This window comes from Ammospiza nelsoni, chromosome 1 (genome assembly GCF_027579445.1).
Source record: "Ammospiza nelsoni isolate bAmmNel1 chromosome 1, bAmmNel1.pri, whole genome shotgun sequence".
NCBI classification, from domain to species: Eukaryota; Metazoa; Chordata; class Aves; order Passeriformes; family Passerellidae; genus Ammospiza; species Ammospiza nelsoni.
The window spans coordinates 104294151-104315747 of NC_080633.1; the positions used below are offsets into that span (position 1 = coordinate 104294151).

Genomic DNA, 21597 nt, shown 5'->3' on the forward strand with positions numbered 1-21597 from the left:
TTAGCATAATTTCCAGCTGCTGCATAAAATACATTTTTTCGCATTTCTTAAGTGTGCATTAAAAGCTCAGTGAGGTTTTTAAGTGGGGAAAACATTTTGAAACAGTATTTTGAGTTGAATCCAATGTCCTTGGCTAGAAAGAGAGGAAAAGAGATCTTTCAAGTTTTCATTAAAATATGAGCTTGTCTATTTCTATGATGAATGAACAGCAAGTATGAGAAGCAAAAGACGAAAGCTGAAAGGAACCCCTAATATTACTGAGATGCTGCAGAGACAGTGCAAAGCTTGCCTAGCTCAGGCTTTATTCTCTGTCCCAAGAGATCATCAATACTGGCAGTATATCTTGTCCAACAGCAGGATGAGGAAGTGGAACAATTTCTTTCTCCCTGCACTGGCTCAAGGCCATCAGTAAACCTGGATCCTGCTTCCATGAGCGGCAAGAAGGGTGGACAGGGCTAAAAAGGAAGTGCATATCTGAGACTCCTAGATTTCAGTGTTGGTCTCTGCATGTGTAAAAAAAATACATCTTGCTAACATCTGCAGTTTTCACAGATTGGTTTGGGTTGGAAGAAACCTTAAAGGTCCTCTAATTCCATCCTCCCACCATGGACAGGGGCACATTCCACTAGTCCAGTTTGTCAAAGCCCCATCCAACCTCGATAACTTTTGGGAACTGCGCATCAATACTCCGGGTAACCAGCTCTGTGGGGGGATAGAATGTAAGAGAATAGAGATAGTGCAGAAGGCAATCTCATCCCTGAGGAGTTGCAGCTGTGCTAATTACCTAACATTACAAACAGGCCTGCCCTTAACAGGCCACAGCTGTGTCCAATAAGGATGAGTGCTATAAAAGAGTGGGTTAGCTGGTCAAGAAGAGAACTGGTGTATGTTGGTTGTGGTGTGGAGAAGAAGGAGTTAGTGCTGTGAGGAGATGCCCATGGAAAATCCCTGAGAAGGTATGGAGCTTTTGCAATAAGATGACAACCCGGTTCCAGGGTCTCGCTATCTTCATTGTGAATAATTTCTTCCTAATACTAGTCGAAAGACACACTTATTCAATATAAAGCTGTTACCCCTTGTCTATTACTATATGCCTGTGTAAAAGTCTTGCTGAAATCCAAATTTGCCACAATTATCTGAAGATGCTGCACAGAGACCACTGTTTCACTCTGCTGGCAAGGTAAAGACACTCTGTGCCCTTGTTCTCTGTATTTTTGCTATGGAGTTTGTCGAGATTGGTTGTATGATGAAGTAGGGCAGAAAAGGCTCAATTTTAAGACCAACCCATTCACAATCTAACAACCGGGTTCTTAAAGCCTTGACAAACACACTGGGTGCCATTTGAAATTATCGAATCATAGAATGGTTTGAGAAGGACTTCTAACTCATCTACTCCAACCTCCCCACCACAGGCAGGAGTGTCTCCAACTTGAACACATTGCTCAGCGACCCATCCAACCTGACCTTGAATGTTTCCAGGCAAGTGGTACCTGTCTGGGCAAACCAATCCAGTGTTTCTTCACTCTCATTGTAAAACACTTCTTCCTTGTGGTCTAAATCAACCCTTTTTTAGTTTAAAACTATTGCCCCTTGTCCTATTGCTAAAGGCCCTCCTAAAACATCTGCCCCATCTTTCTTAAAGTACCCCCTTTAGGTACTGGAAGGTCACAGCACAGTCCCCCTGAAGCATTTTATTTACCAGGCTGAACCACCCCAATTTTCTCAGTCTGTCCTTTGTAGGAGAGGTGTTTCAGCTCCAGCAAGTCCATGTCTTTCCTGTGCTGAGATTTCTCTTATCCCATATTAACTATACTCATTTTTCACTGCTTTTATGGCCATTTTAGACATATTTATTGGGCTAAACTCACCTCTCATCTACTTCAATCAATTTTTTTTTTTTCAAACTCTCTTAGTAAGCCTTAATACTTTTCTTATTTGGGAAGTGGAACTTGCCTTTAGGGACTAAAAAGCTCCCAGTCCTAGTGATGTTGAACACCACACATGTTACAGTGGGGTTTCAAAATGATTCCATTGTGGCTGAACTTCTGCATAGCTGAAAATGGAATTCTACTTCTTTGAAAAATGTCAGAAAGGAAAACTTGGGGGGGAGGAGTAATCCAGCTGCTTAGATCAGTGGTGTGGTTAATATGTCTTTGCAGAGGCTATTTTTGTTTATAAGTATTCAGGAGCATATCAAATAAGATAGAGGAAGGTAAAGGGAGAATGCAATGTGTAATGTTTTCACAGTTGATTAGCTGGTTATTCTTGGTGCTTATTGGGGGTTTCCTCAACAACAGACCTCACATCAAGGTCATGGTGTCACAGTCATCAGTACAGTAATGAGCCTGTTGAGTACTCTTAAATGATAGGGGAAGGGAAAGAGGCTAAGGGAGCTTTCTTCTTGAAGCAGTGATTTCTTAAACAAAATACCACATAATAGGGAGAACTGATTGAATTTAGCCAACTGTTATGTCACCATAGCAACCATACATATTAAGCTACACATAGAAAATTATTTTTATTTCTCAGGGATTAAAATGCTGTTTGTCTTTCTGGGGTGGGGGGGAGGGCAGGGGGGAGATGATGTGGCAGATATGCCAGATATGCTAGAATCTTGTATTTGAGGGAAGAAATAGTTTTGTTTAAAATATTGTGATGAGTGGAAAAGATGTGGATGCTTTGTGCACTGCATTGGCAGATTTTCCTATGTGGTCTTCTCTTACCTTCAACGGGAGGATCAAAAAAGCAAAACAATTGCATACTGCCTAAGCAGGAAAAAAAGTTTTGACAGTTATTATTGTTTATTTTTAACCTTTTGCACTTAGAACTTATGGACCTAAAAATGTGATCAGCTAGGTCAGACTCTTTCTGTTGGCTTACTGTCTTTTCTTTGGTTAGGTCAAAAAGCCACAGCTAAACTATTCTTTTAATGATGTGGTATGTAAACAGAATAAAAATTTTGCTGATATTTAAAACATGTCAACTTCTGCAGTGGGTTGTATTAACAGTTAGAAAACGACCCAGTAGGTTAATCCAATGGAAGTATCTTACCCAATTTGATGCCTTTGTTGAGGAAACTGCCCTAAAAACTGGGTAACAATAAACTGTTGGCCTGGTATCAGTATGAGACAATTTGACATGCCCATTAATTGAGTGGTTTTATATGACAAATGTTTCTAATGATGGCAGCAAACTGTGGTTTCTTACAGTATTTTAATGTTTTACCATGCACATAAAATTATTTCTATACTAGCAAAAATCCCTCTCAATCAGCTGTACTTGACTTATAGTGAGCAAGCTCTTACCAATTACTTTTGGAAAGAAGAAGGAATCCTTTATAGCTAAGAGGTGTATTTGTATATGGACTGTACTGCATTCAGAGAGGACAAATGTTCCTTTTTCTCTCCTCTAAGCAGGTTGTCACTGGGCTTTCTAGGCAGGATTTGTTCAAAACAAAGTGAGAGAATAACTTTATAGTGGAGACAGGCAAAAGGCTGTTCAGAAAAGCACAGTGGTGCTTTCAGGGGTCCTGCAGGATCCCCTGGAGGTGCAAAAACTTTCTGCGAGCACTGAGCAAAACAGAGCAGTGCTGGGGTCAGGGAGATAACAGGGCTCTGCTGCTGCAGTGCTGCACCTTTTGCTAACAAATTCTTCCTCACAGCAGCATCACAATTGATGCTGTCCTTCTGCACCAAGTTTGGTGGGAGTACAGAGAGGAGCACTGCCGCATGGCACACAGCCTGCATGACCATGTTAGCCAGAGAAACAAAAACAGCTTTGGAATGACAATTGCTCTGTCCTTTTGGGAAATGGAACATGATACAGAGAGCTAGGGGTCCCAAAGTCCAAGCATGTCCATAAATGTCTCTTTACTTTAACATCTTCATTAATAAAACATTAATACTAATAACAGGCTTCATCAGTGGGTCACAGAGAAAAAACAATGCCTGAAGCTTTGTATCTTCTTTCAAACTGTTGCCCCTGTCTCTGAATGATGGATTAGCTGCTGAACAGCTCTGTCAGTGCTACCTAGCAGTGAACTGATGATACCACTTTCCCACAATTAATTCAAGTGTTACAGCTAGGCTGACCTGGCTAATTAACGTGAAATAGCATTCAAATTACCACAAGTATATTATCTGCCTCTTTATTGTTTTTAATTTGCTGACAGCAAAATCACTGAAAACAGAGATCTTGGAGAGATAGTTTAAAGAGCCCTATTACTCTGGAGAAGGGAATTGTGGTGGGGCTGCCTTTGGCCAGCTGCAGCTCTTGTAGCTGTACTGAGTCAAAGCTGGCCTATTTTAGATCCCCTTCAGGAGCATTTTTGCTTCCCTGAAGGTCTGACGTCAAGTGTTATTAATAGCTAAATTGCCTAGCATCTTATAAAAACTGTATATTTCCATGGAGTTCATTCTTTTGCTACTGGTTTTCCACATAGGGAGCTATAGGATAGGGCTTGGGGATGCGGCTGTGGAGAAAATGGTGGATGAGGCAGCAGGAAACATGCTGGAGAAATATAGCCCCTATATTCACAACATTTGTGGCAATTCACTGTTTCTGGAAATGCATAAGGTTTGTTTTTTTAACTGAGCTTTGAGTATTGTAGTATCTGTGCTGGTGCTAGAGAAGATAGCTCCCATTGTTTTGAACATCTGGAGATGTGCACAGGGATGAACACAGCTTCCCCTCCTCCATTATCCACACACATGCACCCTTAACTGCATAGAGCTAATCACCATGATATGCAAACCTGTGCAATACCTGTGCAAACCGTGGTATTCAGAAGATTTTGTGTTAACTGTTTAAATGTTAGTCATTGAAGGCAGCACCTGCACCCATGAAACAAGGTGAGAGACAATCTGTGGGCAAATTCTCACGTGTGATTTCTTGCTCTCATCCATTTGTGTGGAATTTTGCTGTGAATTTCTGATAATTTTTATTGTCAATTAAAAAAGCACACAGAAGACATTATAATTTAATAAATGCTTTTCACAAAATATGCAAAGCAATAGGAAATTTTAGCAAGACATGCAAAGTTCTTGAATGAAAAGAAGCAGCTGTTTTGAAGATGGGGATCTGGATTGCTTTTGATTGTAGTTTTTCCATTACATCCCTAAAATCTTCCAGCTGCTTTCCAAATAGCACCAAAATGATCAATCCACTTAATTGCTAACTGCTTATAAATTGCTAATGTTTAACTGGATCAACAGTTTCCCAGTTGCTGTTTGTTTCCACAGCACACCAAACACTATGTGATACCAAACTCTACAGACCATCAAAATGGAGAAAGCACCAGTGAGAGTAAACCCTGTAATACACAAACAATTGCTCTGTGATGCAGTGTTTGCTATTTGTTTCATGTCATTCCTGGAAAAAACCATAAGCTATTGCTGTTACTGGGTGTTCCACCTGTCCCTCATTCATTGCTAACATACAGTAGTAGATATTTTTCCCCACTGACTCTCTTCCTGTGGATGCATAAAAAACCCAATTTGGGGGTATTTTTTCATCCTTCCTTACTTCAGATAAAACACATTATTATGGGAATAGAAGAGTTGCTTTTATCTACAGTTTCAATACTATCTTAGGTCAGTATCAATATGTTGCATTGTGCTAACACAAGAATATTGAATTTTCTAGAATTTTTGTATTGCCACACAATTGATTTGATACTTTTCCTTATTCAAGAGAGAGATTTTATGCTGGTATTAATTTGTTTGATGTTTGGGTTACGTTTTTTTTTCCTTTTGCTCCTTTTTAACATTTGTTAAGGAGAATGATAAAGGAGATGCCCAGGAGGACAGCTTTTGATTTTGTTTTTTTTTTCCTTCTCATTTTGTCTGGACTAATCACTGTATGAATAAGGGTGATTTGCTTGTTCACTGTTAGGCCTTGAATAATGAAACTGTCTTAAAAAGAGTGTTTTCTTTTAAAAGATGATGGCTTTTGCAATAGCAGCAGAAAGGCCTATCGTGAACAGTAAAAGTGTTTAGGTCTTCAGCACTATGATGGTGACCACAGCAATCAACAATCAGCACATCTCAGCTCCAAAGCTGGGTTTTTCAAGGCTGGCTGCTGATCTCTCCCTTTCTGATGTCCCTTTGAGACACCTACGTGTCCTTGCCAGGTGACAGTGGTTGTGTGAGCTGTGTGCAGGGGACTCTCAGGCACAGGGTTTCTGTTCTCCCTGTGGCTCCCTTACAGCAAACGCTTGTAAATGGCTTTGACTGCTCTGCAATCTGTTTCCCCAAACCTTTTTGCTTCATGACCTTACACTTACCTTGTAGAAAATCAAAATGGGAGGACAGCTTATGTAGTAGCAGTGTGTGAGTGTTGTTTTATTCATATCTGCTGCAGCCATCACTAAGTGCCTACAAGGCACATTATCTTTGAGGAAGCCAGAGCCCCTGCTCCTGGTATGTTCTTTTGTACAGTCCCCGTTGGGAGCTCTGACCAGCAATGTTTTTTCCCCAAATGCTGCTCTGCTATAACCAATGCAAAGATAACTCATCTTGTGGTGGTCCTAAAAACCTTGCATATAAAGGTTAAGGGAGTAGAGATTGCTCAGCCTGGAAAAGAGAAGGCTTCAGGGTTACCTAGTCACAGCCTTCCAGTACCTGAAGGGGGCCTACAAGAAAGATGGAGAGAGACTTTTTACAAGGGTGCATAGTGATAAGACAAGAGGGAATGACTTCAAACAAAGAGCAGGCCTTGATTAGATATTAGAATAAAAATTCATTACTCTGAGGGTACTGAGGCACTGGAACAAGTTGCCCAGAGAAGCTGTGGATGCCTCATCCCTGGAAATATTCAAGGTCAGGTTGGATGGAGGTCTGAGCAATCTGGTCTGGAGAAAGCTGTCCTTGACTGTGGCAGGGGGGTTGGAACTGGATGATCTTTAAGATCTCTTCTGACCCAAACCATTCCGTGATTTATATAACTCACTAACAGCCAATGAGCAAATGCATGGCAAAAATTTCCTGCTTGTTGCAAGGGCTGCCCACCCTTTGCCTGCTTCTGTGTGCAGGGGGCTGTGAATGTTTGCAGGACTTCCTTGTGGGTCTTTCCAAAAAGGTGTTGGATTTGGGGGCCAGGAATGGTCCAATTTCTTGGCACCTGCCATCACCCCTGCAGTGAGAAGCATCCCTGGGGAAGGTTCCTCTAGCCTGCAACACAGCTGTCTGGCACAAACAGACCATCTCATCTTGACTCTTATCTCAAGTGCCTTCTAACAGTACTTAGCATGCCTGCTGTGCTCCCTATTTCACAACAGGCTGGTTTCACTAGTCTGTAAGTGCGTTGCAGCTGATCTCAGGCAGGCTTCACTATGGGTGGTGAGAAACCACCACCTGTGATGGTTCTTGTTTGGCTCAGGAGGACCCACCTTCCTTGGAAAGATGTCTCCTCCCCCCACATCAAACATGTCCATGAGACCTTGCACCAGCTACACCAGTTTGCAAATAACCTGCTGCACTGGTTAAAGAGAGATGTGCACCTTGCTTGTCCCTTTCCTAGGCAACACCAACCTGTATTAAAAAAAATTATATCGTGGAATTATATCTTTCATATTCACAGAGATCAGGCAGTGTCATGAGAGCTGTTTTTGGGCAGCAGTCAGGGAGAAGCACAGCACTTCTGACCTGTTCAAGAGCATTTTTGTAGAATGTTAAATTTCTAACTATTTTTCTCTGCATGTCATATTTCTCCACCCACTCTCCCTTGCTTAGAGGTGTTTAAAAATGTTTGGAATGGAAACACATGAAAAATATTTAATCACAGCAACAGCCTTGTATAGAGTGTTCTGTTTAGCAAAAAGTCTGTGTAATCTGCATGTCTGCAACCACTTGGAGACATTACACGAGCTGTTATCTCTAATCACTCAAAGATGTTTTATGCTCTGGGAACAACAATGACAGCCTTTCCTGGACCAGTACAACATTGTTCTTGCCACTGACACCATCTCTTGGAGTAGCAAGAGAAACATTGCTGTGATCTGGTGGATGTTGGTTTTAACAGCAATCAGCATGCGGCTGTTTTCACAATTGTTTAAAAATCATATTCAGAGTGTCTGAAAAAACTGGAGCAGAAATCAGTGTGATCCAATTTAGAATGCATAGCACCATTGGTGTACTAATTATAATTTTGCCACAAGCAATTGTCACAGTCATAAAACTGCCAGTTTTTGGTGGTGGGCAGCTTTCTATTTCACAGGCATCTGGTAGAATCAGCAGAGAACGATTAGCTTGCCAGACTGCTGGCTGTGTGCAAGAACAAAAAAATCTCAATGTTGAGGTAGGCTGGAGAAACAAGTGAATTTTGTAGCAGAGATGGTGGGCTAAAGCACTGAAGAATGTATTATCGTGTGGTATTTAACAAATAGGGCTGTGAATGCGTCATGTCAATTCTTACAAAGCTTAGCATTGCTCTCAAGCTATTCTGCACCCTTCAGTACACAAATAGTTCTGATATTTTTATACCTAAAAATACCTGAGGTCCTTGTGTATCGGGGAGGTAAGCTAGATTTGCCATCAGTTTCAAGTATCAGAGAACGCACTGTTGCACTCTTTTAGGTCAAGACTAAGGGCCGATACATAACTTCCACTTTGCTTTGTTCCAAAGATGGAGATACACCTCTCATAAGTCAGACACTTACCCAAAGTCAGTTGGACATTTTTCAATGACATTTTCCAATGACACAGACTTGCACCCAGAAAATTCTGTCTTGAAGCAGGCACAATGTGAGAGCATCATTCTTTCATTGCAGAGCTTTCCAGCCCAATTTCAGGATTTCATTTCAATAACACGGCAAATTTTATTTCAACTTTATCTGAAAACATGCAGAAAGGAAAAATACTTTGTCTGAGCCTTTCATAGGGTTTCAAAGGATTTAAATTCATGAAGGATAATTGGGTTTTTTTCCTTGAACATGGACCAGAATTCTATTCCAAAATCTGTCCATATACCAGTCGGATGTTGCCATCAGGTGCAGTAAGGGCAAAGCCCTCCCTTTCCCCCTCACTGCTGCTGCCTGAAGAGCCATGGGAAGCCTCTCTGGAAGGCAGCAGCTCTGTTGTCACCTCATTATTTACCTGTGCAACAGACTGCTTCTGCCCCTTGGATAGGGAGGCAGACCTGGAGTGTGCCATACGCTTTCTTTTCCCTTGATGCATGATGGCGGTTTCTGTATTATAATAAATGAACTGTATCAAAATTTATAACATTTTACATGAAGAAGTTGCAATTGATTTTAGGAGATAAAATTTATGTGGAGCAAGTGGTGTTTTATCCCACTGAGTGCTCCTTGTCTCAGGGAAGGTTTGATGTTTTAATTCTGTTGCCTACTGCACACATGTTGTTTATGGAAGGGAATCTTTTCAGTGACTGAATTGTGAGTGTTGATTGGTTCTCTGTATCAAATGGGTCAAACGCTTCCCTCAAAGCAAAATTTTGATTGAATGCAATTTACCTACCTAAACATTCATAAAAGAGGAAGTCTCAAAGTATCTCCAGGAAAGAGCTCGGTTGTTTCTGTCATCCATAGTTCAATGCTTAGCTGAGATTGGAATAAAGAACAATCAGCTAAATGAGAAAATTATTAGAGGGCAGACTAGGCGTGCTCTTTTTCAGAGAGAAAATGAAGATCGAAGCACAGGTTTGTGATATCTTTTTTTCACTGTTATGCTTGGTTACATGTTCAAGCTAGCAGAGATAGTAATTGTGAAATGATAATCTAAGAAATAGTAGTAGCTGTAAAAGCATAACTTTGCTGGAACTTCCTGTTTCTTACTTTTTCTGGGGGTCAGAGCCCCATGCAATTGTGTTTGTAGGTCCTTCACTGAGCTCTTCCAAATCTAACATAGCTTTCCTCTGTTTTAAGTACATTAAAACTCTATCTACTCTTTATTTTATAATAGTAAACTAAATTGGATATTCACAGCAAGGTTAATAATGAGATGACTGATGGTAGGAGGACTTTAATTTGTGTTGTTTGGCATGGTAACATGATTTTTTAAACCTCCAGAAACTGAAATGCTGCTTCTTTGCTTTCATATGCTAGTGCACGTGATTTTTTTGTCTAAAATAGTGGCTATGAATAAAGAGGCTCACAAAAGGACTCATGAAACAACTAATGTGAAAAAGAACATGTCTTGGAAAATCACATTTAAGTTTTTTTAATATGAAATGGTAGCACTGGATTACAGTAGATAAATTTCAGCAATATTTGTGTTTGCTAGCTATCATGTGCTTAAAAATAAGTATCTTCCCAAAATAGCTACTAGGTTTGCATATCAAACCTAGTTAAAAAGTATTTTTCAGACATGGATTGTTATTTTAAATTTTAAAAAAATGTATTTCTTCTTCTGTAGTTACAGAAATGAAAACAACTTACCCTTGAGTATTCTAATATTTTTATAATGATTTAATATTTTGTAGGTAACCCAGTTAATGTGTTAAGTCTTTGAACATTGCAAGTAATATTATATATGCCAGAAGAAACATTGGGGCATCCTTCCACCCCTTTCTCCCTTCCCTCATCCCATCTTTTGTGCTCATTCCTAGACAAAAACTGGAGAAGGAACGAGGCTCTCTGTGTTGGCATTGTGAATTGCAGCACAGCTACAAAAAATCTCTTGTCCTTTAAACGACTGCTCCGAGTAGCGGACGGAAGCAGGGCTTGCTTTGAGCTAGGAACAGGCAGCGAGAGCAGAAAATAATGACAGAGGGCACAGATACCCTGCTCAAGGCAGCGCTTGTCCTGCCCATATGCCCTCTAACAGGCAACAAATTGTTTTGTGTGGAAAACACTGGCTACTCTTTCTGCATCATTTGCTCGGTGTAAGAGAGAAGATGTAAAGAATAATGTGGTGTGGGGGAAGGGAGGAAAGGTCTCTGCAGAGCAGTTTCCAGCATGCTGTCATAGAGGGGGAAAGGAAAAATGTTTTGGGAAAGCATTACTGCAGCTGAAAATGTATATTCTGAAAGACTGGAGTCTCGCTGTAGGACGTAGTTATTTTTCCTCCAGTCTTGCACATCTTTAGTATATGTTGTCTCCTATTAATTCCACTTCTACAGGAATATAATAGCCATGTCCTTCTGCCACTTGGGTCAAGACTGACCCCAAAATTTTTGATCAAGTAGAGTATTGAAAAAGGAAGAAGGGTTTGTATGGAGAGGCAGCACCTTTTCCTTAGACTTACTGATAGAGCTGGAGCAGAGGAAATATGAGAGCCTTTGTCTCAGAGTAACTTTATCAGTTTCTGAAGGAACAGTGGCTGCAAGCTTGCCTTATTTGTTTACAGTTACTTTATTTCCTTTCCATTAATATCTTAGACTATAATGCTGCAAGATTACTGCTACATATTAAAAAGAATACATAATATAAAGAAAATATATTTTAAAGTCATATTAACTTCAGAATTTCAATTAATACTTGATGATAATCTGTCCTTTTTTCATGCCCCTTGTGGAACCAGCTTGAAAAGGAACATGGTTGCTGAAGAGAATAAACCCAGCTATGCAGAAAGTCAGCAGTGCCTCAGGTCCTGTTCATGTCTCTGGACTGACTCTCTTATCTTACCTGATGTAACCACCCATTATTTTGTGATGTCTTTTAGTCACATGTGTGAAGAAATATCTTATTGCACACAGGTAATTTAATAATGTTAATCACAAAAATACTGTGTTAAATAGTTTTTAAAAGGTCAACTCAAAGTAAGTTTTTCCTCATGGGTCCTCTGTCAGGAACAGTGAGAGAGATTTCAGGTAGAATAAATTTTCAAAACCTTGATCATTACAAGACTTCAGATTTTATCTTTAGAGAAAACTATGATAATGTGTTTGCCCTGTGGGAGCATGAAGCAAGAGAAATCCATGGGATTTCCTTTTATTTTGTAAATACCCTTGGAGGAGCCAAATCATGGCCTTTTTCAGACATGGAGTCCTTAGTCTTAGTATTTAAATAAGGAAAGTTGGAAACACCAGAGTGACTAGATTTATACACAAGGACAACAAAGCTTTTTATCATTATGAAGTTGTTGATGCTAGCTGATATGAGATCATAGGAATTTCAGAAGAGCACTGCCAAACTGAGAGGCTGAGAAAGTTAAGTATACTGATCTGGGGAAAGTGTATTTGGGACCTCAGGCACTTCCTGAGAAGTTGAGTTCTAATCGTTCAGAGACAAATAACAAGATACCATCAGAAGAAAATTGAGGATGTTGTCATGCACAAAGCCTCTCAATAGGAGTGTTGAAAGAATTACGTAGAATTTTTAAACACTTTCTTATTTGAAGTGGATTTCTCTAACTGGATTTCTATAACCACTATAAAAGAAAGTGCTACTGGGCAGCCTTTATTTTGAGTTACTGCCTTCCTGGGCAAATGAGGAGTTTATCCATGAAAGTTAGAGCATTGAGTTGCTGGGACCAAAAGTTTAGCTGGATTCAATCAAAAGCATGCAATCTTTATAAACAGGTCCCATCACACCTTATATAACTTAGTTAACTCATTATATAGAAATTTGAAGTTACACAAAAAGGACAGGGAAATAATAGAAGCTGTAGAAAGTTTACACATTTTATCCTAATAAAAAACCTTTGAAGCATGCACCAAAAAAAATTTAGATTAAGTGACCACTGGGAGAAAGACAAAAAAAAGCCCCTCTGGTCTTCTGCAATTGCTCTGCTGGGACACGGTGGGGTGCTTTTGGGGAGGTCCACAGTGTTTCAATTCAATGCTACCTACACATCTCTGCAGTTTACCGTAGATTCACATTTCTGAAGTTTACTGCTCTGCTGACTTCGTGGATTGAGACATGAAGGTTAAAAATTTTATAGAGGACATTTTTTTTTGTGACACTGTTTCCTACATTTCAGTGACTTGAGGATAACTGAATGAGGACGCAAGGGAAATTACCTTAACTTTGGGTTAAAAAATTATTGAAGAGGTGTTTAACCATGGACTCCAAGGTCAGAAAGTACCAGGACAAAGATTTTAGTTGGATTCAATGAAAAAATACTGTGCAGAATTTGGACCTTTGCAGACATAGTGACATCTTCAGAAGTGTTTTCAATCCAGGGGCAGACACCTATGAAATACTTAGCATGCATTTTCTATTTTTAAATTTTTTTAATTAAGATGCATTGTGAAAATGTTGTTTGGGATTTAGTTTTGGCGGGGGGGGGGGTTAATATATTTGTACTTTACATTGATTTCTTAATCACATAAGCAAATCCTTCCTTGGTGACATGGTGTGTTTCCACATCTTATGATAAACTTATTATGGATGAAAATACATACAGCAAATTATTTGTTTAGGAGATCTCTTTTTTTTCCGAAATTGACAAGAAACTTGTAACTGGGAAAGAGTCTATCTTCAGTAAAATATTTACAAAACTCCTCTAGCTGATTAGTCTAATTTACAAGCAATGGACCATGCCCTGTGGTGGAAATTATTATTTCTGCTATCGATAATGGAAATATTTCCTTCTTCATTCACCACAATGTGATTTGGTGGTGGTGTCTAAATCAGCCATTTTTCAACATTCTTTGTCATTCAGAACTTGAAAAATTCAGGAGTTTTGGAGAGTCAGTCTTCTAAAATTTGTAAGTCAGCAATTTATCTTCACTGATTTTTATTTTTTTTTTTTTTGGCAAGCCTTCCACTCTGTGTCTTTTTAAGATGAACCCCTAGAAACTTATTTTAAAATATACTTATTTGATAGTTTTTGTCTCCCAGCCTGTCTTCCAATGCTTCTTACCTTTATCATAGGTATGTCCTTGACTTGTAAGCACTGTCTTTCTTAAAATGAGCTTCTTGGAGTCTCTTGAGAGAATGTCCTCTCTACTGGATGGTTCCTTCTCTTCTCTGGAAGAGAAGGATGAAAGCTTTGGAAGATATTACATAAGTCTTTAGGAGTAAATGATTTTCAGTGCTGCTTCATGGAGCTGTATAAAATTTTGCTGGTGTGCAAAAAAAGAAAGTGATCTTTCTCCCCCCACCCCCATCTGTAGATAAAACCAGAACATTCTTATTTTCTTGTTTTAAAATTATTTGATCAAATTTTAAAACATATTTCAATGCAATGGAGCACTTGCTCTATTTCTCATGCTGCCCTCAACTACCAACTTTTTCATCCAACAGGAATTTCAGATGTCTAAAATACTTGGTTTTGGCGATAGGCGTAGGCTTAAGATGACTATCTGACCTCTTGGGGTAGGAGCTCTGCCTACTTTTTTTCCCTCCATGGTTGTTTTAAGCAGAAACCATTAATTCTAAAATAAGTTTTAAAAGGCCATAAGTACCATCAAGGAAATATGCCATCATCATCTTGAAAGGACATTCCAGAATTGTTAAAGAATTGTTAAAACACATAAATGAATTATGATATACTTGCCACATGGTTTTTTTGTTTTTTTTTTTCATGTGCTCCTCACTGAGTGGCACAGCAATCATGAGCATTGCAGGAGCAGCAGAGCAGTGGTGCCAGCTGAATACTCTGCTAAGGGAGCGCTGCCCAAAGCTCTGTCCCTAAACCCGCATTGCCCGTGGAGCCCAGTGCTGCGCTACGCGGGATTACCAAGCCTTGCTAAGTTTAAAGTACAGTAATCCTCTTCCCTGCAGTAACACGTGTAGGTTCTTTATAACAGCTTAGATGGTAATTAGTGGGGGATTTCGGATTCATTGACTGGATACAAATATAGCACAGGGGAGGGAAATACCTAGGCAGCAGTTCTCAAACTCGGGGTCACTAATGCACTAAGGGTTCCAGTATTTATGGGGATGGGCATGAGCCAGCAGAATTTTGCAGAGGGGTGAGTGTTACTAGCGTTTTGGGATTGCAAACAGAGCTATAGCATCTTTATCAGAAACATACAAAGACTGTCTTGGCTGGTAGAAGTTCCTAGTTCTGTGTTTTCTCCAGCATTTTATAACCAGAGGTGTAAATCCTTCAGGGCTGACACTCCAGCTGGCTGTGTCAGGGGCTACTGTTCTGCTTTTGAAGTGTTTGGAAAATGTGGTTGCTCAATCAGCTTTATTGGTTTAGGGGGTTTTGCTATGAGAGCAGGCCTTGGGGTGAGGTGAGAAAAAACGAAGGGAACTGACCTTGTTTTACCTGCAGGGACATTATCATTGCAGTTAAGGCAAAGTAAAAGATTTTACAAATTTTAATATTCAGCAGATCAATGCAGCCACCAAATGAATTTTACTGTAAATGCATTGGCTCTTTATGCTTACAAATTGTCTGTGTTTTAACTCTTGGATTGGTAATAGTGAAATACTGCCAGCTAGCAAAGCTGAGTAAAAAGAGAATTTGCTGCTTCAAGGTTTAAGGGAGTAATAAAAATCCTTTAAACTTTTTTAGTACTTGGGAGAAATTTTTATTTAGATAAGAACAAGATTCATATCAGCTCAAAATGCAAACTCAGATCCTAGAAATGCAAGCTGAACTTGCATAATTAAGACTTAAAATCCCTTAGTTCAGCTATTAGTATGCATATTGGTTGTTGCATGCTTAATTTCTTGACAGAAGAGCAAGGGATTAGAGTATGCAGCCCTAGGTGAGAGCTGGTTTTGAAACACTCATTTGAATTAAAAATACAAGAAAACAACAGATGTCAAAAAATTTATCTGAACTGGCGTTTTTGTTTTTATGTTTTTGAGCATCAATAAGGGCTTGATTTTTTGATCCTCATTTTACTTCTAGGGAGCTTATAGGTTTGTTTACCGATAATGGGCTTTGCCAACTCTTTTTAAACATTTAGTAAATGCCTTAATAAATAATAATTTGTTAAACTTATGAAAATATTAATTCTCTATACCTCCTACAAAATATTAATCAAGCTACAAAACCTCACCTATGTTTTATTTAGTATATTGAACAGTTTGCAATTAAAATTAATTCTATTTTTTCATCAAAATTTTTATTTTTATGAACATTGCATATCTCATCTTGTTAAATCATTGCATGAGTTTCTCCCTCTCTTTCCATTTCAAAGAGCTGAATAAACAGTCCTCCTGCTTAAGCTGCTTTTGAACTTTGAAATTTCATGGGGTTTATGGCAATATCTTCTCCTGTGCCAACAGTGGCTTCTCCAACTTGAGTAGCATCCCTGAAAAAGTGCACCAAAGAAATATTTCAGTACATTTGAAACTGAAAGCAAAAGGCTGTTGGTTAAGCCTATGGGTTCATCTGCTAAGATGAAGATATTGTATGTGTGGGCAGAAAAACACACATGGAAACTTCAGTTTTATGGAGGCAGGGGTCAGCATTCAGGCACCCCTGCAAATGGGGAAGTGCCAAATTTTGACCCATCCCTTTGCAAGGGAGATTTGATTGTCAGGGCTGAAGGCTGGGGTTTGGGCTGGGGCTCCGAGCCCAGGTAGCAGCAGGAGCAGGGCAGCAGCTTCCTCTTGTGGAAGAGCTTTTGTGTGAGCTTGGCCTGATGTCAGCCCCAGGGGTGCAGGTGGACCTGCTCAGGTAGGGGTGAAAGTGATGCCACCTCCCAGTTCTTCACTGCAGAAAGCATGTGAGCAGCTGTTTCTCCTCTCTTCCCTAAGACACACGTAAACACTATGCAAGCCACCCACAGAATCATGCAGAAAAGCACATCTCAGGTTGGTCTTTTTTCCATGTTGACTCTATGTCATAGAGCAAATGTGCAACATTAAATACTTTCTTTTTCAAGAAAAAAGCAAAATCTGTAGCTCTTTGGTCAAAAGATGCATCTGAGCCTTGATCTACTTCTACTTTATTATTCAGTTTTCATTTCATTCATACATTATTATGTATTTTTAAAACCCAATTTTGCAGATAATTTCAAAACATATAAAGTGACATTTTTAGGTCACGAATTAGTTATGGAATATTTTGACCTAGTTCTATAGATGAACCCAGAAATTTGAAGGGAAAATAAATGTTGACTTCAATGAATTTTATTACTATCTATTTTGGAAGACACCCTTTCTCTTTATCTGAGAATTTTATCAAATCTGTATATAATATTAACAGGGAAGAAAAGTATAAAATAAAATCCTGTTTTCTCAAACTTTGCAGGAGAAAAATATTTGAGTGCAAGGTGTCACCAGAATGCTGATACCTCCTCTAACCTCTGTTACTGTTTTGCTCTTGTGTCTGTGCCCCCACTCACTAGGTACACAGAGCCTGTGACTTCTTGGGGATTTATTTCTTGGGACCAGAAGGCACACCAGTCTGTTGCACTTACAAGACATAATGGTATTTTTTCATCCTTGATGAAATTTATAGCATTTCTTGTTGAAAATACTCGCTTTACATCCTGACTGCTGTGCTTCTCCTGTGATCACTTTGCTTGCTTTAATCACAATTAGGCACTATTTTTTTTTCTCACTGCCTTGTTTTCAATTGATTCTCTTAATTAATGCATCCAAGCTAGTAAGCAAATAGAGAGGAGCAGAGAAAACTGTGGGGTAGTTATTTCTTTTGTTGATGTGCTGTTCTATTGTTTTCAGTTCCATGTAACTCTGGCTCAGATAATCTTTTTTCTTACTCCACATGACTCACAGGCTAAACCGAGCAGATGGGGGAGTGATTTCAGACAGTGACCTCATTTCTGCAAATACTACTTCTCAAAAAGAGACAGCAATCAACCTGTGTCTTACAAGAAGAAAAAGGTTGCCTTTTTTTTTTTCTTTTCCTTTGACTGCATTATAGACATGAACAATTTTGAAAAGATGAAAGGGCAAAGGGGTAAAACTGTGAGCTTCCAGCACTAGCAGTGTGTTCTGCTGTTCTGAGCCTTGTCAAAGACGCAAAGAGCACTGTCAAACCTTTGGGTTCAGTTACCTTGAAATCTTCTCTCACGCTATACTTTTAGTTCCCCTCTGTGCACAAAGTATTCAAAAGATTATTTTATTCCTGAAACAGTTTTACATTTCAACATATTAAATAGGAGATTGTCAACTTATCTTGGTATCTGGAGTTAATCAGGAATTGGTTGTGATGTTCAGGTCATTGATGCCAACACTATTGCTGCAGAAAAATACCCATAATAATGGCTAGGAATTTCTATCAAAAAGTAAAAGTTCTCAGAAAAAAATCAGTATCTGCCATGAACAATGGCGCTCATTTTTTCCTGTGGTCTTTATTGCTGTGACTAGTCCAAGAGAAAACACAGCCGGCTGAAACCTGTAGGTTAGAAATTTCCATAATGCTGGAAACAGCTGACAATTTTCTTCTTCTGTAAATGCTCAGCAGTACATACATACTGAGCAATGAGCTGTCTTGAAATGATAGAGCAAAATAGAAAACTGTAAGAGGAAACTGAGAATGCAATTTCAGTAGCACCCTGGGTTGGTATTGATCTTCTCTCTAATAGTATTTGCATCATTAAGTGGACAGCTTTCCTGTCTTACTTTGATTATTACTTTGACTGCTAGGAATACTGCCTTAAAGCCCACAATATTGTTGTATTCAAGTTTTATAAAAGAATCATCCTTTACAAAAGAGGAATATTAATGCACTCAGAACATATCTTCAGAGTGAGGACATCCTGAAGCTTAAGAAAAGAAGCAAATAAATGCTAATTTAAATCAATAATAACTAATATTAAATTTCAGTATATTAAACAAATTTTTTGAGTTTTGGAAAGTGTACAACATCATACATCTAGGGCATCATCAATATGACTAAGCTTTAATAGAAAGAAGCTAATAACTTGAATTTATTTAATTTCTCTCCATACCATTACCAAAGGATATACATATTAGTGCATATTAAAATTAATTTTCTTAATGAGCAGGTAGCATGGTAAAACCAGTGATTTGCTGCATTGCAATCACATATATTTTTACAAACATTTTTCAGTTCACATTGATTTATTCTTTAGATAAAAAGTTCTTCAAGTTATAAGATAATGGAAAGGATGACATCAGTGATATTAAGTTATCTTGGATTAATCTGTAAGGAGCAATTATCAGAAGGAGTAATTACTATGAGACACTGACAGAGGAGCAGGGTGTTCTGCATTCCAGGTGAAATAATTGCCTGATTCAAAAACATGTGAACCTCTATTATGTCCTGTGAGTTGACATTGCCCCTTTTAAGACAATTTTTGTCATTATTTGTAAGTTTATTATGAGAGGTGGTCTCTGCTAAAATTCAGTCATGATGGAGACCTTCTGTGGATATAGATTTTCTGCATCTGCTCAGTTTGGACTTGCTAGTTTTCATGAGAAATTAGCATTCCTTTTGTTTTTCCTTTTACCTCTAAAGGTATTTCTCTCCATTTGATATCTTTGTATTGTCCTCTGTAGGAAAAACTTGTGGGTGGGTGGTAACTCTGACCAAGGCATTCAAAGAGGTGTTTATGCACTGAGAGCCTGTGCCCCACTTCCAGCCAGGGCAGGGGGAAGGCACAGACAAACTGAAGCTGAGAATTCAATGCACTTTCTTATTTTATTTTCTTGAAAAAGACCCCAAACAGCTGACAGGACTGGTGATTTTTGGTTTTTTCCTATGTCCTGTCCTGCAAACACTGCACACAGCCTGTGAGCCAGTGTCCCAGATCAGAGGAGAGCGATGCCAAGCCCTGCTGTGGGAGACCAGCGCTGCCCAGGGCTGCAGAGCCCTGAACCTGCCAGTCATCCTCAGCACAAGCCAAGGCTGGACTTGTAATGGAGGTGAAGTTCATTGCCCTCCTGTTATTTCCTTTGAGAGACGTTAATGTAGCTGCCCTTCAGCACAGAAAATGAGAGAACAATCGGGTAACTTCAGCTTCAACATCAACGGAAACAGAAGGTGATATGAGATGCCACATACACCACAGAACACGTGTAATATGTTGAGGCTTGTGGCCAGTAAGGAATTTTTTTCTTTTTTTTTTGCAAGCAGTGAACTTCTATTCAAGGTGCACTGGGAAAATTGAGGCATTAAAAGCACAGTAGCTACAGCTGTATATGAAGTTCTGCAAGTAACTTCAGGAATGTTCATTAGACAAACAGATTTTCATGTTACTTGATAATTGTTTAAATCTCTTTAAATAGTTGAAAAGTATTTTTTATGGTGGGGGAGGATGGAAAGCAGTTTTATAGGGTAGTTAGGAAAAAAATCCCATTACAACTGTTATGTAAATACTGTGAAATCAAATTAGAGGAAAAAGTGGGGGTGAGGGGAATATTAAGAATTTCCTTTTCTCACAAACCAGGTAAAATGCTTCATCAACAATCTTTTCTCACAGTGAAACTTGCCCTGATTAGTTTAATTATGCAAAGATTAGTCTTTGCATCTATTTCTCAAAGTCACTGTACTGACATACTGTCAGATGACAGAAAATGTACTAAGCATATTATAGGAAGTCCTTTCCAGACCCTCTCTATGAGCTCAGATTAGAAATCTATTATTAAGTGTAATATTTTTTCTGGAAAATTATTTTTTCAGTAAATTACGTGGAGATATTACTCACATTCTAAGATGCAGATAATTCTCCCCTGGATCCCCATTCTATTTGATATAAAAGTGGTTTAAATTTGTAAACAGAGAATACCATTTTATGACTATCCCAGTGTCAAAAACAGCTCTTGTACCAAGAACTGGCCAGCTGTACCCCACAAATGCTTTGCCTAATACAGAGGCTGTACACAAGACTCCCTGTCTGTTGGCAAAATCATGGGAGAAAGTATTTAGTTGGGGTCAATGTTTGTATGTTACAAGGAGATTACTCAGCAGCTGGAAGTGTCTTATCCACCTGTGTGGATTCACATATCAGAATATCTGCAGTGTTTCACCATGAAGCCAAATTTTCCATATTCCAATGAATATGGAAAATGCTAAGGCTGGCCACTGGGAAATGGGAAATATGCCTGAGTCTCATGCTGTGATGGTCTCAGATATGACAAGCATGGGTATTATGAAAAGGTGACTGTCACTGACCACCTTACTTCTCAGCTCCAACAGAAATCTCATCTCCAATGCCTTTCCGCTGCTGTTTTTCTCATACAGGAGGGCTCTTGAGGGCTTTTTTTGCTAAAAGACAGTTTTGGGCAGCAATGGCTTTTAAAAACATTTGCTATCTACCAATGGACTGGAATGGCTTTCCAACACATTTGCTGCTTACTGATGAACTAGCTCTGAGGCAGGACATTTATCCTCACTTGCTGCCTTTCTACAAGTTAAAAAATAAATCCTCATAAGGGAACTGAGTGTCTGTTTGTTAATGGAAAACTTAGTGGAGCTGTTGACTGCTTCTTCCTGGTGAGTTTGATTTATGAGGGCTCACCTTCGGGCAATAGATGTTACTTTGTTTATTCACATGCATTCCTCCACTCAATTTGTACTATTAAGTGAGTATATGTACTTGCTAGAATGTGTTTGCTTGCTTATGCCAATAACAGAAGGCCAAAGTCTTCCTTTAGAAAGCTCTGGAGGTCAGAGTATGACAAGGCAGCCTGCTCCCCCAACTTGCTCAGTACTCACGGCCTTGGCCTTTCTTTACAGGCTTCATTTTGCTGGTTTGGGAAAAACACCTTCTGATACATTGGTTAGAGTTGTGTAAATATATACACATCCACATTGGTAACAACCAGGCATCTTTAAAGTTAAGCATTAAAAATAATCA

General features: G+C 39.1%; 1 long non-coding RNA gene across 1 annotated transcript; it reads left to right on the forward strand.

Moving 5' to 3' along the window:
- The first annotated feature begins 888 nt into the window (after nucleotides 1-888).
- On the forward strand, nucleotides 889-21055 carry LOC132081185 (uncharacterized). Its single transcript, XR_009419645.1, has 3 exons — nucleotides 889-956; nucleotides 17549-17656; nucleotides 19529-21055. It is a non-coding gene; the product is annotated as an uncharacterized LOC132081185 (long non-coding RNA).
- Nucleotides 21056-21597: the final 542 nt, after the last annotated feature.